The sequence below is a fragment of the Apus apus genome, chromosome 5 (genome assembly GCF_020740795.1).
Source record: "Apus apus isolate bApuApu2 chromosome 5, bApuApu2.pri.cur, whole genome shotgun sequence".
NCBI lineage: Eukaryota > Metazoa > Chordata > Aves > Apodiformes > Apodidae > Apus > Apus apus.
Window position 1 is genome coordinate 9,052,543 of NC_067286.1, and position 14,294 is coordinate 9,066,836.

General features: G+C 39.6%; 1 protein-coding gene across 1 annotated transcript in view; it reads left to right on the forward strand.

Annotated features, from left to right (window-relative positions):
- The first annotated feature begins 5,461 nt into the window (after window positions 1-5,461).
- The window catches only part of PPFIBP2 (PPFIA binding protein 2), a 105,133-nt gene continuing 96,300 nt past the window's right edge, over window positions 5,462-14,294 (forward strand). Inside the window, exon 1 of the mRNA XM_051622221.1 lies at window positions 5,462-5,501. The gene's annotated coding sequence lies outside the window, so the exon portion shown is untranslated. The remainder of the gene's footprint in view (window positions 5,502-14,294) is intronic.

Sequence of the window (14,294 nt, forward strand, 5' to 3'; positions counted from 1 at the left end):
CATAATACCAAACAGCATTGGCTGGAGGTGCCTAAGGTCTGCCTCTAAAACAACAGTGAAGGCATGTCTTATTGCACCTGTATGTATGACTATGTGAAAAAGAACTGTGTGATAGCAACTGTAACAATCAAAGACAGAAGCAATCAAAAGCATCATCTGGGAAAAAAAGTGGACAGAGACCCTTGTCTCCTGGCTCAAGACCTGCAGGTAAGATGAACTTGGAATTTGTCTGCTGTTATGGTCTCTCCTATGTTTGAAGATGCAAGATTTTGTCTAAAAAGATGCTGGTTAGAAGCTTTCACCAAAAGATATGAGAACAATGGGTTTATTTCCAGTCAAGAAACAGCTTAATAATGTCTTAACATAATTCACAATACTTTCTATCCTGGTGTTTTTTTTTTCCCTACCATTTCTTAACACAACAAATTTCAACAAATGCCAAATCCCTACATGTTATGAGTTCCATCTGACAGAAACAAGTCCCATGATGCAAAATTACCTCAGTTTAGAAGATGGAGTAGCAGCTGATACAGCATTGTATTTTCTATACAGCAGTATCCAGTAACTTACAGTAGAAGCTCTGTTTTCCAAGCTGCAATAAGGCCTTTGCCTGATGGTTAGAGCAAATGCAGATATGGATGTTTTCAACAGCTGTGTCTGCCTGAAAAGACTGCACCTGTTCTCCATTAGCTTTTAATGTGCTATGATCGGCTTGCCAACCTCAAAAAATATAAAATGCCTCAACAGAGGGAGCTAGTATTTACCTGGGAGCCACAAACGCTCATTCCAAAAACTCTCGAGATCACTTGTACCTGATTTAAAAACTGAACGTTAGATGGAGCTATGTCCTTGCAGCACCACTAGCTAAATTTAGATAGTTACAGCTGTCTCAGATATCATTCCATTTAGCTACATGTATGTGGGCAGATTAATGGCTTGCTTAAATGTCTTTAAAAATGCTGGGCAAAAGTAATAGTACGTTCCTGGAAGCTTTTTTTAAGAACTACATGTGTCCACAAAAACTTCTGGAATTTAAACAGAAGATAGAAACAGCTCAACAAGTACAGTACTCTCTAAGACAGTGAACAATATGGTAAGGGTTTTTCTTTTAAGCCTATTTCATCTGTCCTAGTATGAGATATCTGAAAATACTTTTATATGGTGTTTACTGCTACAGAACAGTTATGCTCTAAATTGTGAGATAGAAAAAAATTAGTAAGTTCTGGTTTAGTATCAAGTAGCTGCAAGAGTCCAAGAAAATTTCAAGTGCAATTTTATGTAGAGACAAAATATCTTTATTTAAACTCTCATTGTGAATATTTCACATTAACTCTATCAAATAATGACAGAGGAAAAAAAGCCCAAAAATCATATCTCGCCCACTAGAAAAGAAAATGCCACATGTGGTAAAAAAAATAAAATAAAATTCAAAGGATAAGAGGAGGTTGTCCACCTCACCAAAGGAAATTTGTAACATGACTGACCACAAATTTCTGTTTAATATAAAGCAGAATACACTTTTGAATGAAGCATAATGGATTAGCTGTATGGAGTCAATGGGGAAGGATTCTCCAATTCATTACTCCTTGTCTACAGCTGATTAAACCAAATTTACCTTAAAGGAAATCTTGGAGTATTTTATTGGTCATTTTTTCACAAGCAGCTTTCACAGTCCTGCATCACAAAGTTAATTCATTGTTTTAATGCTGATGTTTCATAGCCTGTACAGTCTATGATTATGAATACTGTGATTTGGGGAAAACAGTGAAATCACACAGCAGCTAACCTTTGCTCTAGACTTCTTGGAGTAAAGCTTTTGACAAGGAAATGAGGATTTAGGTACTTCTTGTGGGAAATCTTCACTAAATTAATAATAAAGAATCAGAATGGGTTGTACTGAATTTAGACTATATTAGCTGCAGCTAATTTAATCTCCTTTATAAACAGTAAAATCAAAGCTTTATAAAAAATTTTCCTAAAATAAAACAGCCATTTAGAAAAACCTGTAAACATACCAAAACATGAATGCTTTTCCTGCCTTGTAGCCATGAGCTTCTATCTAGGGTGCATTGCCATTTAGAGCCTTGAGTTAAGTGTCTGTTTTGATCCTTTGGACTGTGAACCATTTTGCCACTTCTCTGCACAATCCAGTAACAGACCAAGCAGGGCACTACAAAAGAACCTCTAACATGCATAAGCCTAAGCACCATTCAGGCACACTTGCAGGATCAGGAACAGGGCCTGAACTCAAATACAGGACCTCTCAGCATTGTCAGCATGACCCATGATGTGACTGCGACACTGAGGAACAGAAACCCGGACAGTTCTTCTCAATAATGTTTACAAAATAAAAATATACCCTGGCCATTATCTCTAGCTGAGATAAGCAATTATAGAGCAAAATTTGGGATCTCGCATTAAACTTTCAACTGAGTTTTGAGATGGAAGAAATTAAGATGGTCAGCAAAGCAGTGTCCAGCAGTGTTCTCTTTTGGGGTTCCTAACTTGTTTTTTTCATGGGTCTTTCCTGTGAAGGATGGTTCTACTCTCCCTGAATAAGCTTCATTGTTAAATGAGAGGCAAAGACATGACACAATACCAGCTTTGTGACAGTAATGTGTCTGCACTATTACAGAAAAGAAACAAACCACTCTTATTGAAGGGCAGACTTCTGGAATGGTAATTAGCCAAGAGGCCAGGACAGCTGAGGGAGTGCTTCTCAAACAACTATGCAGAGAAAGAGAGATGCAGAATTAATTCACTTCAGTTAAATTTGTGTTAGACAGGATAGACAGGATCAACAAGCTAAAGGTAGCCCAAAATTAGGATTCTCTTTGCTTTCCAGTGGTACAAGATTATTGTACTATCAGCACTGCATGTATCAAACACTACAGAAACAGAACAGTAAAATGATTCCATACAAATACTGCAGCAGCAGGATAGTGGTGTGTGCTCTAGTCTTATCCTGTGCTGCTCAGCCTCCCTTTGCTTCTGCCTGTGCTTCCCAAGAGAGTGACAGTAACTGTGCAGCTTCCCTGTTCCAGGTCCTCTCCCTTCACAGTACCAGGGCAAGGCCATGCTCACATTCCCATGCACTGGCTGGCGCTGGTTTTCCCAACAAAACGTTGGAGTAAAGCATGTAGCAGCAGGGTGTTGACTATTCCAGGTTAGGAATAAACAGGAAAAGTAACAGCCCTATACAGCCATAATAAAGTAAATGAGGTCCCAGATGCTGCTTCCATCATGTGGAAAGTCACCCAGATGTCCTAGATCACTAGTGAGGTTAGATGGGCAAGAGAAACCAGCTGCTGTTGAAAAAGACTTCCGGCTTTGCCCAGCCTGTTCTAAATTCCACCGACCCCTTCCCAAATGGCTTAGCAATGCTGCAACAAGCAGAACTATAGTAACACATTTTTGTGTCAGGATTACGAAAGATGCAAATGTAATCAACAATTATGATTTTGACCACTCCTCTATGTGACCTATTTAAGATGACGACATCAAAGCTAAAAGACAAGAAAAATTCAAGAGCAAGCCTGTGGATTCTTGCCAGTTTTAATTATTCTTTAGCATGTTCAGAGATGTTTCAAAGGCGTTTTCCTTCATATCCCATTTTCTCACTCTCCCACCTCAGGCATGTTTGCTCTGTAAGTGAGGTCCAATTCTTTATCTGGAATATCTGGTGTGTGATTCACGGTCTTGGTCTCATGCATACACTTAAAAGAAAACTGAAATCACATATAACTCCTCACAAGGTCAGCGAGTGCATCAGTTGGTAACAGGGAATAAAATGTTTCAAAATTCCAAATACAGTACAAGCTTATGCTAGACAAAAGGAAATTCTAAAATTGAGGACAATTATTGTAAGTAATAGAATTGCATTAAAATATCATGCACACAAAAAACCATGCTTAGACTATTTAGATGGAAGTCAACATCAGGGGAGAGGAAAGACAGCAAACGGGAGGTTGAAATACAGCCACTCCACAAACAGTGAAAAGTGTGTGTTAATTACATTGTCGGTGCTACAAGTGTTCGAAACTCTTAATCTCACTTTCTGCTAAATGCTTGCTGTTGTTTAGCCAACTCCCCAGAAAAGTGACACAATCAGAAGTACTCAGCACATGCATGCTGTGAAGGTGCTGTGTCAGTATCACACACTTGGGGATGACCTGATTGGGTAAAAACAAGACAACAGAAACCCCATCAAATTTTGAATCGGCAAGGCACTCAGAGTGACCATCAAACTCCCAATGACCAAAAACTTGGGCACTTTTCAGATATCTCTAAGTAATCCTGGAATCTCTACAGACAGAAGAAAAGCCAATAACTTTTCAATGTGAGTCTTTATGTTTTCTTCCTTGGAGACTTACTGTACTAGAGATTTTTGCAGTTATAAACATAGCATTAGAAAATGTTTTTAAAACATGAATCAACAGAAATATGACATAAACCACTTATACCAATGTGAATGGTCCATGTTATTTTACTAATAGTATTAAAATAGATAAGTGCTTTAAGTATAAAAAGACCTGATTTTTTTTTTTTTTTTGAGAAATAAACTATTGCTTTTCTCAGGTAAAAACATTTTTGTTAACCTAGAAAAAACCCTGGTATGTAGGAATACACATTAAAAAAAATTGCTTGGTAGCATTTCTTAAAACAAGGCTGTTCATCATTTGTTCTAGTTCCAGTAACAATGATTCAAAGAATAAAACTCAGAAGTAGGGGCGGGCAGGGCAAGTTCACGGAAGGGCTGGTGATGCCCAGTTTTCACCTCTGCAATCAGGCGATGGGAAAGGTTTCTGTGGAGGCAAGGTCTGGGAGGCTGCAGCTGGGACAGCCCAAAGCTCCCCGGCTCCTACAGGGCAGTTGCAGGAACCGCGAGGCAGGGCAGGTGGTGAGGCCCCAGCCAGGAACACACCAAACCCTTCCCCCTGGGTTTGCCTCCGCTGCCCGTTCTGCTAGAGACCGGGCCACGCTCTGTAGCCAGGCGCTTTGGCACACACTTCACTTTACGTGGGGTTTGAGGTTGGGCACCAGGCGTATTTATACCCCTACAGGTGCACACACACACACACCCCCCCACACGCTGCGGCGACGCCGCCGTGCGAGGGTACCCACCGCCTGCCAGCCTCACTGCTCCCCGCCGCGGCGCCGCGGGGCGCCTCCGTTGCGGGGCCCCGACCTTCCCGCGGGTGTCCCGGGCCGCCCGCTCAGCCCCTCACAGGCCGTTAACGGCTGCCGCGCGCGGCCCGCCGCCCTTCGCACCTCCCCGAGGTGCGCACCCCCCTGCCCCCCTCCAGTCCTCGCTGTCACGTGGCGGCGCCGCCGGTCCCGTCCGCCCGCTCCGCCAATGGGCGTGAGGGCCGCGGGGGGCGCGCGCCGGCCGCCGTGTGGCGCACCTGGCGGCGCTGAAGGGCCGGGGCGGCAGCGGAGCGGGGTCGGTTGGCGGAGGAGGAGGAGGAGGAGGGAGCCCGGCAGGAGCTGCCGCCGCGCAGGTGGGTCCGCAGGGGAGGGGTGGCGTGGGAGGGCGCTCCGCGGGAAGGTCCTGCCTGGGTGAGAAGGAGAGTTGGCGCCCCTGGCCGGGCTTTTGGGGTGTCCCCCGGGCTGGGCGCTGAGGCGGCGGAGCGCTGGGCCGAGCCGTGCCGAGGCGCCGCGGCGGGCAGGAGGCAGGTCAGCGGGCGGGCAGGTTCCTGGCGGCTGCTGGTGTTGAAAGGGGAGCCTCGGCGAGCCCTGCACCGCCGCGACTGCGATACCTGTTGCTGCTCCTTCTTAACCGCTTTGCTCTTGCTGCGGGAGTTGAGGACTCCATCCTGTGGAGGAGGCTTTTAAATAGACGCGGCTCCTGTAAGTCAAATATTTTTTCACACAGTGAGCAAAGCTTGGAGTCCGGCTGGCAGTTCAGTAAATAAACCGCTTTATTGACATAGAACAGCCGGTTCAGAAACTCCGCTGTCAGTGGGGACATCCAGTTGCAGCCAAGTTCGCTGAAGTGGAGCGTTCTCTTCCCCTCCTCGCCCCCCGATGGGTAATGGACAGTTAATTCAGAGAAGAGGTATGTCAGGGAAATAAGATACTTAAAAGAATGTACAGTAAAACACAGCTGGAAGATGAAAGTGGCTGTTGCGGGCTGTTTTACCAGTACAGAGATAAGGGAGGTAAGAGTATGAGGAGATGTCAAGTGATCTCCAGTTTCATCATTCAGCACTCAATCTTATCATGCTACTATGATAAAAATACTTCTCCCTTAACATTTAAAAGAAGGATAAGGAATCGCACTCGTTTTTGTTTGATCATTTGTTCAGTTTTGCATGGGGCAAAATAAAGTGAGCACTGATTTGCTAATTCAGTAATCGCAGGTCAGACTGTAGAGGTGAAGTGCAGTATGTGCTTTGAAGATTTGCGTATACAGCACATTGTATTTTAGTAGTCATAAAGGTCTTTTACAACTTCAGATTTTAATTGCAGGGCTTTGTTACGGGGGGAAACAGTCAGGGGCTCTTTTCTGTGTTTTATTGTGGGTTTTTTTAAACTGGAATATGTGAACAAATGCATGAAGGGCTTAGTTCTGAAGTTTATATGGAAATGTGGAAGCAGTAGAAGGGAGAGCAACGAAGACTGAATTTCACCTTTCCTCATTTCTTGATTTACTCTGCTTGTGTTCCTGACTTTGTCTGGGATCTGCTGTATGAACCCTATAAATGTTTATACTTCCTTGTGTCTTCCGAATGGAGCAATGCTTGGAGTAGAACTCGATGTGCCAGGAGAGTGAAAGAACAAATTGGGACAAACTTAAGCAAATACAGTTTGCTTTTAAATGATATGATTTTACCCTCTAGTTGCTGATAGTTCCAGTTGGAAGCAATTGTCAGGGCCTCTTGAACCTGAAGAAAACCCAGTGTAAATGCAGAGGCATAACTCAAAATAATCTTAAATTTTTCTTCAGGACAAGTATAGCTTGGTACCAGAATATGAGTAAAAATAATATGTAAAAAATAATTTAATTTGTATTATATAAGACAGCTTCAAGTCCCCAGTAACAAGACTTAAACAGTGGGATAGCTCAAGATTAATCTTGCCATTGACTCCTGATGTTCATATCTGTTGTAGCTACACATGATATGCAACTGCTTCAAATTGATGTTAGCATCACTTTTGAAAACTTAAATGCTTTATTTACCCAAGCCAGGAAATAATCAAGTGTCTTGGCAAAATATATAGCAGTTTATCTATCAATCTGGGACTCTGCCCTATGGAAAGTGCCAAATTAAAGGGAGGGGACAGAAACTGATTAATCTGTGTGGCTGAAGCATGGTAGGAATTGGGCTGGGAGCATTGTTCCCTGGTTCTGTGTTCCCTTGCTGCTTTCATCTCTTGTCCCAGGAAGCTAAGGAATTAGAGGAATGGTGGCAGAGAGCACTGCTGCTACCATCTTGATTTCACTCCAGCAACCCCTTTCACATGAGGAGCATGCTAGAAGCAGGGAGGACAGGAAAGAAGCAGGGAAGGAATTAGTAGAGATGACATAATAAGTGCTGTCCTCCCCTCACTCCTACTGTATCTAATCTCACTTCATCTTTGTTAAGGTGGCACCAGCAGTGTGGAAAAGTCATTGGGGTGTGTGTGTATGTGTGCATAAACAAAGAGAGAATGCATCAGTGTAGGCATAGACAGGTGAGTGCTTTCTGGGTTCTTGAATCAGTTCTCCCTCTATCATGCTTCTGTTACACTGAGTCTCTCTGTTACTCTAGACTGTCAGTGCAGGCTCTAAGGCAGCATAATGTAACTTGATGTGGTAGTGGTGTTTGAATGGAGGATGCAAACAGGTGAAAAAGAGTAAGTGAAGACCTTAAGAATCATCTTCCACAATTATTTTGATAGGGTCCACAAACGAATGAAAGGCAGAAAGAAGATGTGCTAGGAGTGAAAACACATGAAAATGGAAAAAAAAAAGAGACAGTGACCCAGCTTTTTTTTCCTGCATGTGCAGCTCTGCTAGTCTTCATTTGCCTAACTTGTTCCCTGTTTCCCTTTTCAAAACAAACAAACTCCCACAAAAACCTATAAAGCACTTACCCCTAGACACTACTTTCATTCTTATTAGACTATTCAGAAATAGACCAGAAACTTAAGTTCACTTTCCCCACAGCTAGGGATTTGTTTGAGCCTCTCAGCTCAAACAAATGAGGGCCTTGACCTGTAAGATTAACAAAGGAGTAATGCAGAGCCTCAGTGGAGCTTTGCTAGTTAGCAAAAAATCTACCTTTCCTTCTCCCCTCAAAGAAAGATATTTACAGGGATAGGATGCTACCACCTTCTTGCTTTAGATGTCTATAGCATGATTCAGAGGATTCAGTGTTTAACAAAGCAGAGAAATTATGCATAAGGGAATGTGTTTTGTAACAATATTACAGTAATCATTGGTATAGATGCAAACGTTATCATTCAATGTACTCTACCAAGCAAGGCTTTTTTACATTTTGCAGAAATACCTAATAGTGTAGAAATAGTAATGGAACAGAAAATGACATTCTTCAGGGCAGTATCTAAGAACCTTCATAAGTTACCTTTCTGTTAGTGAAGTTGCATCATTCAAATCTTTGGAGATGTTTATCATCTCAGTTTGCCATCTCATCCTCAAACTTGAGTGAATTCAAATTCGTAGTTTATAATCTTGGAATTCTCATAAGCTATTGGATAAAGTTTAGCCAGCAATGACTGCCCTTGGACGCGTGCTTCATTAGTTTCCAGAGTTCAGCTAGATGCTTATGAAATAATTTCACTTCAGTAACTTAATCCCTTGAAAACTGGAAAGTTTAATCCATGAACCGTATTTTAAGGTCTCAAATTTTTCATTAGTTTGCTCTTGTGTATTCTGTGCTGTCAGCTCACTAGTTACTCGGAAGAGCTGAGGAACCTGAGACTCCCATCTTTGAACAGTCTATTCTTTAACTTTGTCTAAGCACCAATTCTGAGGTGATAACACGTCTTTGATAAACTGTGGCAGCTTGAATTTCATCCTGACACCCCTTTACAGTATTTTATAGTTGTTCTTTGAAATAGATGCACATTAAGCACAAAATAAAGGTGTTTTTTTGTAGCCAGATGCCTTTTTATTTCCTAGCCTAAAAATAGGCCATCTAGCCTATTTTTGTAGCACGTTTTCATTTCAAGTCTCTTGTGACCTTGTAACATTATAGTTACATCTTTTGTTTCCCTGCATCTTCGTGTGTTTATTTGCTATGAAATGAATAGCACCTTGCTCTTATTTGGTAATTCATTGATGCAGAGAACAAAGTAGTCAGATTAGAAAGAGAATTCCTTTCTGAAAGAAACATAAATCAATCCTAATGACATTGTTGCCATGCTAGGTACATTTGTGGATTTTATGTTTATATTTTGCATCTGCCAAGTTAGTGTAGTGGTTTAAAGAACTGTAAACATGACGTGGATTTTAAACTCTAATTTGATAACCTGTAAAGCAAGATTGTTAAGAATATTGTGTAGCTTACTAGTATTTCTGGAAGACCTGTAACCAAAAGGTGCTGAGGGGAAAGAGCTGTATATTTTCATGCTGATCAAAGAGGAAAATTTGGTATCTTCACATGAATAAGACAAGATGTTATTTCTCTGCTGAGATAAATCAACAAATTAATGGGAAAGGGAGCCATTAGTGTTTTTCTCAACTCTGTGTATGTCATATACAAAATATATTCTTATATCTGTTTTATGTCCACATAAAAACGTGTGTTCAACTATTTAGCTCAATTTTCCAGGTAAAACCCAAAGTAATTGAAGAAAAAGTTGAGTATTTAATACAGGGAAAAACACAACTTTGTGGTTTAGAGAGTGGGACAGATCAGAAATCTATTGGTGTCCAAGTAGTATGTGGCAGACAATATTCCTGGAGTGGTAAATGATGGCTATCTATGACTTACAAAAAGTTGCAAGGACAGAGTGTGAACTGCTGATCATATGAGGTCTTTTGCGTATCACCCAAGGACATGATGCTTGATGATGGTTTCCTGAAGCAGATGGGAATTTGGAGAAAAGAGATCAGCAGGCCTGATTCTCCTTCTGGAAACTCTTCAGTTAAGCTGGAGGGGGAAATAAGACTGAATGCTTGAAGTCAGACATGCTGGATGGAAGAAAGAGATGGGTCCAAAGTGTGTCCCTGTTTCAAATGTTGCTTATCAAATGTTGACTGCAACTCTTGTTTAGATTAGAGCAATGATGTAATGTGTATGAATATTCATAGAGAGTGATTCACTTGTTGGCTGTGTCTTCATACTCTTGAAGATAAACAGATTGTATGCCAGTTCAAGTAGTTAGTAAAGAAAATCTAAGATGCTGGATTCAAATCTGGATTTCAAGCACTGACAATATGGGAACTGCTATTTAACTTTATCCTCTTCTGAAAACAAGTCTGGTTGGTCTCCGCATTCTGACGTGACCTAGCTGGAGATGCCTTCTTGTTTCTGTCTGTATTGCTCATGCAAAGAAGTAATTTTGCTTCCAGTTTCCAATTTTCCAATTTCCTATTTTCAATCCAAAGTTTATACAGAAGTCTTAGCTTGACAGAGAAAAATGTCTCTTAAATATAGTGAATCATAGTTCTATTTCACTGCAGTGCAGTGCAGATGGTAGCATCTGCTTTAATGGTGCATAATCAGAACATCTTATTCTAATGTCATTGCAGTGACATTTATTAACATGTTTCTGTGATGATGGTAAACTAATGCATGTAATTCAGTCAACTCTTAAGTAGAGAATTTTGATGTTTCACTCCAGAGAAAAAAATTCTCTGGCAAGGTAAACTTGACATTTTAAATAAATGGGAAACCAGCACAAATGATTCTGGAAAGAAAAGTTTTTGCATTTCACCTGGATGATGTTTGCAGTGGGCAGTGTTAGACAGAGCATGTAATAAGATCTTACGTAAGGCTTCTCTGTATTTTTCTTAGAATGTTCTATCATTTTGTAGTTCATAAAGAAATTTCTGTTAAATCATTTTTGTCCTATACATTCAGTTCCTTGGTGACATTCCAGCCAATTTTAACCTATTTCCTAATAAAAACAGGCTCTTAGGAACTTAAATGGGTGATCCAAAGAGGTACCTTCAAACCTCAACTATTCTGTGACTCAGTTATTCTGTAATAACACTGCCATGTGCTTAATAAAACGACTCTCATTATGTTTAAGTGCAGGTCTTCACAGTTAACTTAAGCTCTTACCTGAAATTCAGTATTAATTCTGTTCCTTTCTTTCATGAGGAAAACCTCCTTTTTCAAGTTTTTGTGCCCAACCTAAGGCATGAAGTTGTGCTTTGGTTTATTTAGGAATGTAACATCTCTATATACTCTGCAGGAAATGTACAAGGGAGAAATGACCTAAGCATGAGTCTCCTTCCAGTGGCCTTACTATCACTCCTTAAACAGTTTTACTGGTAGATTTATAGTTATCCAGCAGATGAGGAGAAAAAATGGCAAATCAAGTCACTGGATCTTGAGATGTTTTCAGGATGTGGATTAACAACTTCAGAAACAGAGAGGCAGGAAGAAATGCTGCAATAGTTTCAACACAGATACTCAGACGTGGACCCCAACTACCCCTGTTAATTGTTCATTAAATGTACTTATTACTAAAAAAACCTAAACATCAAAATGAAAAACTACCACCCCCCAAGCAAACAAAAACCCCTCCTCTAGCTGAATTTAAGGTATGTTTATACAAGTGCTATGGAAGCATATATACATATGTAAGTAAAGTGGTTGTTGTAAGCTCTTTTGTAATACACACTTGAATAGTTGTTTCAAGAAGGGAAAAAGACCAAATGCTAAAATTTAGAGCTACTTATATAGACTAAAAACACAGACTGCTTATAAAATATCAATAAAAGTAGGATATGTAATTCTCTCAAAGAATGTGTTCTTTGCATCTAAAAAAAAAAAGTCAAGTGAATAGTATTCTTCTCTTGAAAGTAATCTTCTGTGATGAAAACTATGTATATAAAGTATTTTAGTGTTAGTACAGATTAGATTAAACCTGAAAATCGCCATCATAAACATCATAAATGAGTAGTTAAATATTTCTTGAAATAAACTTTTTTACAATATAGGAAGCTGAATGTATCCAAAGTAGTAATTTTACCTGAAACTAAAAAAAAACAATTTATGATCTAATCTGGCAAACTTCATATGTACAAAAGAAAAATGGTATTAGAAAGTTCTGTTACTAGAAGAAAGGAGAGTTGTTTTAACAAGCTTTATGCAAGAAAAAGATCTGTTCTGGCCTGTTTTGCAGAACATACTGTAGGGTTGTGAAAATACTTAATAGTCCACAGTAGTTACCCACCTATTCTTTGTCCCGTGCATGCAATACTTCATAACAGTTGTAGATCAGGCTAAGGATTAGAAAACTGTTGCAAGAATTGTGGTCTAAATCTGTTTTGCTTTGATTGTGTTCTCCATTTTAATTAGGAAATTTGGTAGCATCTTCAGTTTTATTGGTAGATTGTGAAGTCCACCTGGTTCTCCTTTGACATGAACTACTTGCAAAAGGATGGACTGTAGAAGACTGCATTTTTTTTATTATTTTTTTTTTAAGATGGGGAGAAGAGTTTGTGTTCAGAGTAAATTGGTAAAAAGGGAAGTCATGCTCTAGAATGAATTTAGTTGGATTCACCAGCAATTTGTGGGTTTTTATTTAATCAAAGCTTGTGCTTATCCAAGGACTAATTATGAAGAAGGGGACTAGCATCTGCTGTCTTCCCTTGGAAAACTAGATTTGAGTACTTAGAAGCAGAGGTTATAAATTACTTGAGATTGATAGAACTGCCATGTTAGGCAGCTTGTCTCATTTGTCAGTCAGTATGCCTGTAAATACAGTTTTACAGTTAATGTATTTTATTTGCTTTTCTTAACTAACAAAGTAAACAGTATTGTTTCTGTCATGGAGCAAAACTACCCCTCATCAATAAGGACTAATAGAGAAGAAAGAGTTTCCTCATGACAGAGCAGTATTTCAGGTTTGTTAACATGACCATATTTTTCTTTTCTTTTTAGAATTAATAAAACTGTCTTGAGTGTTTTTTTTCACTTGGAATTTTTAAGGACCACTGAAGTGCAGAGGACTAAATGTCTCTGATACATAATAGCCTATCAGATTTTACTTACCAATTTAGTTTGAAAGTGTTAAGATGACATGATCACTGATGGGTAGCAGAAAATGAAACAAACTGAAGAAACTGACAGTGAACTCTGATTTCCATTTCTCTCCTGAAACAGATGAAAATACTAATTTCGCCCAGTGGATGGTCATTTGAATAGTTCAATCTTTCTTCTGGATTTTTCTTTTTTGGGGTAGGTGGTTTTTTTGGGGGGGTTGTTTTTGTGGGTTTTTTAATGCTCTTGTCACACTATTACTTGGCCCCAGATGCAAGAAACTTCTGAGATACTTTTCATAAAGACAAATCAGCTGATAGCTGTTAGGGATTAAAGGACTTCGCAAGTCATTATCCTGAAATAATTTAATTTTGTGGTTGTTTTAATAAACAGGTCTGGTAAAAGCATTGTTACCAAACAGTAAAATATGTTATTAAGTTACTACCTCAGGAAACTCAACAGGTTTACTGACAATTAGACCAAATATTAGTAATAAGCCTTTCAAACAGTTCCAAAAAGCTACTCTGAGGCTTACATGAAATACTCTGAAGTAAGACAGGCAGTGTAGAAGCCTGACACTCGGAATCCCCTCAGGTGTTGTTATGGTTTGGGACTGTGACAGTGTGATTTAGTCCTTCTGGCTATGCTATAATGCCACTCAGGCCCTTTAAAATAATGTAAAAGTTCTGGTTTGTCTCCCACGTCAGTACAAAGTTATCTAATAAATTTATTTCAGAGCTAGTAAAATTTTACTTACTTGATAATAATATATTGCTTCAGATATTGTTGCACTATAGTATTTGCAGTGACAACTCCAATTTTTCTATTTATTTTAGTCATATGAAAGATTTTTTTCTTTGGACTGGAAGTAACAATAGCACTACTTGTAGGCTAAAATTGGGTTTTTTTGGCAAATATTTTGGGTCATTGTTCACATCCAAGTAGCTAATTAAAATACTTATCTGGAAATTAATCTAGAGAAATCCTGTGTATGTTCATTATATTGGTTTAACTTATTTTTTTCATGCCCTAAAAGTAATGAGAATTCACTAGTAAAAGAGAACAAAAGTGATCCTTTTACATACCCCATTGATGAAATGTGCTGACAGCATCCTGATCTTCTGATGT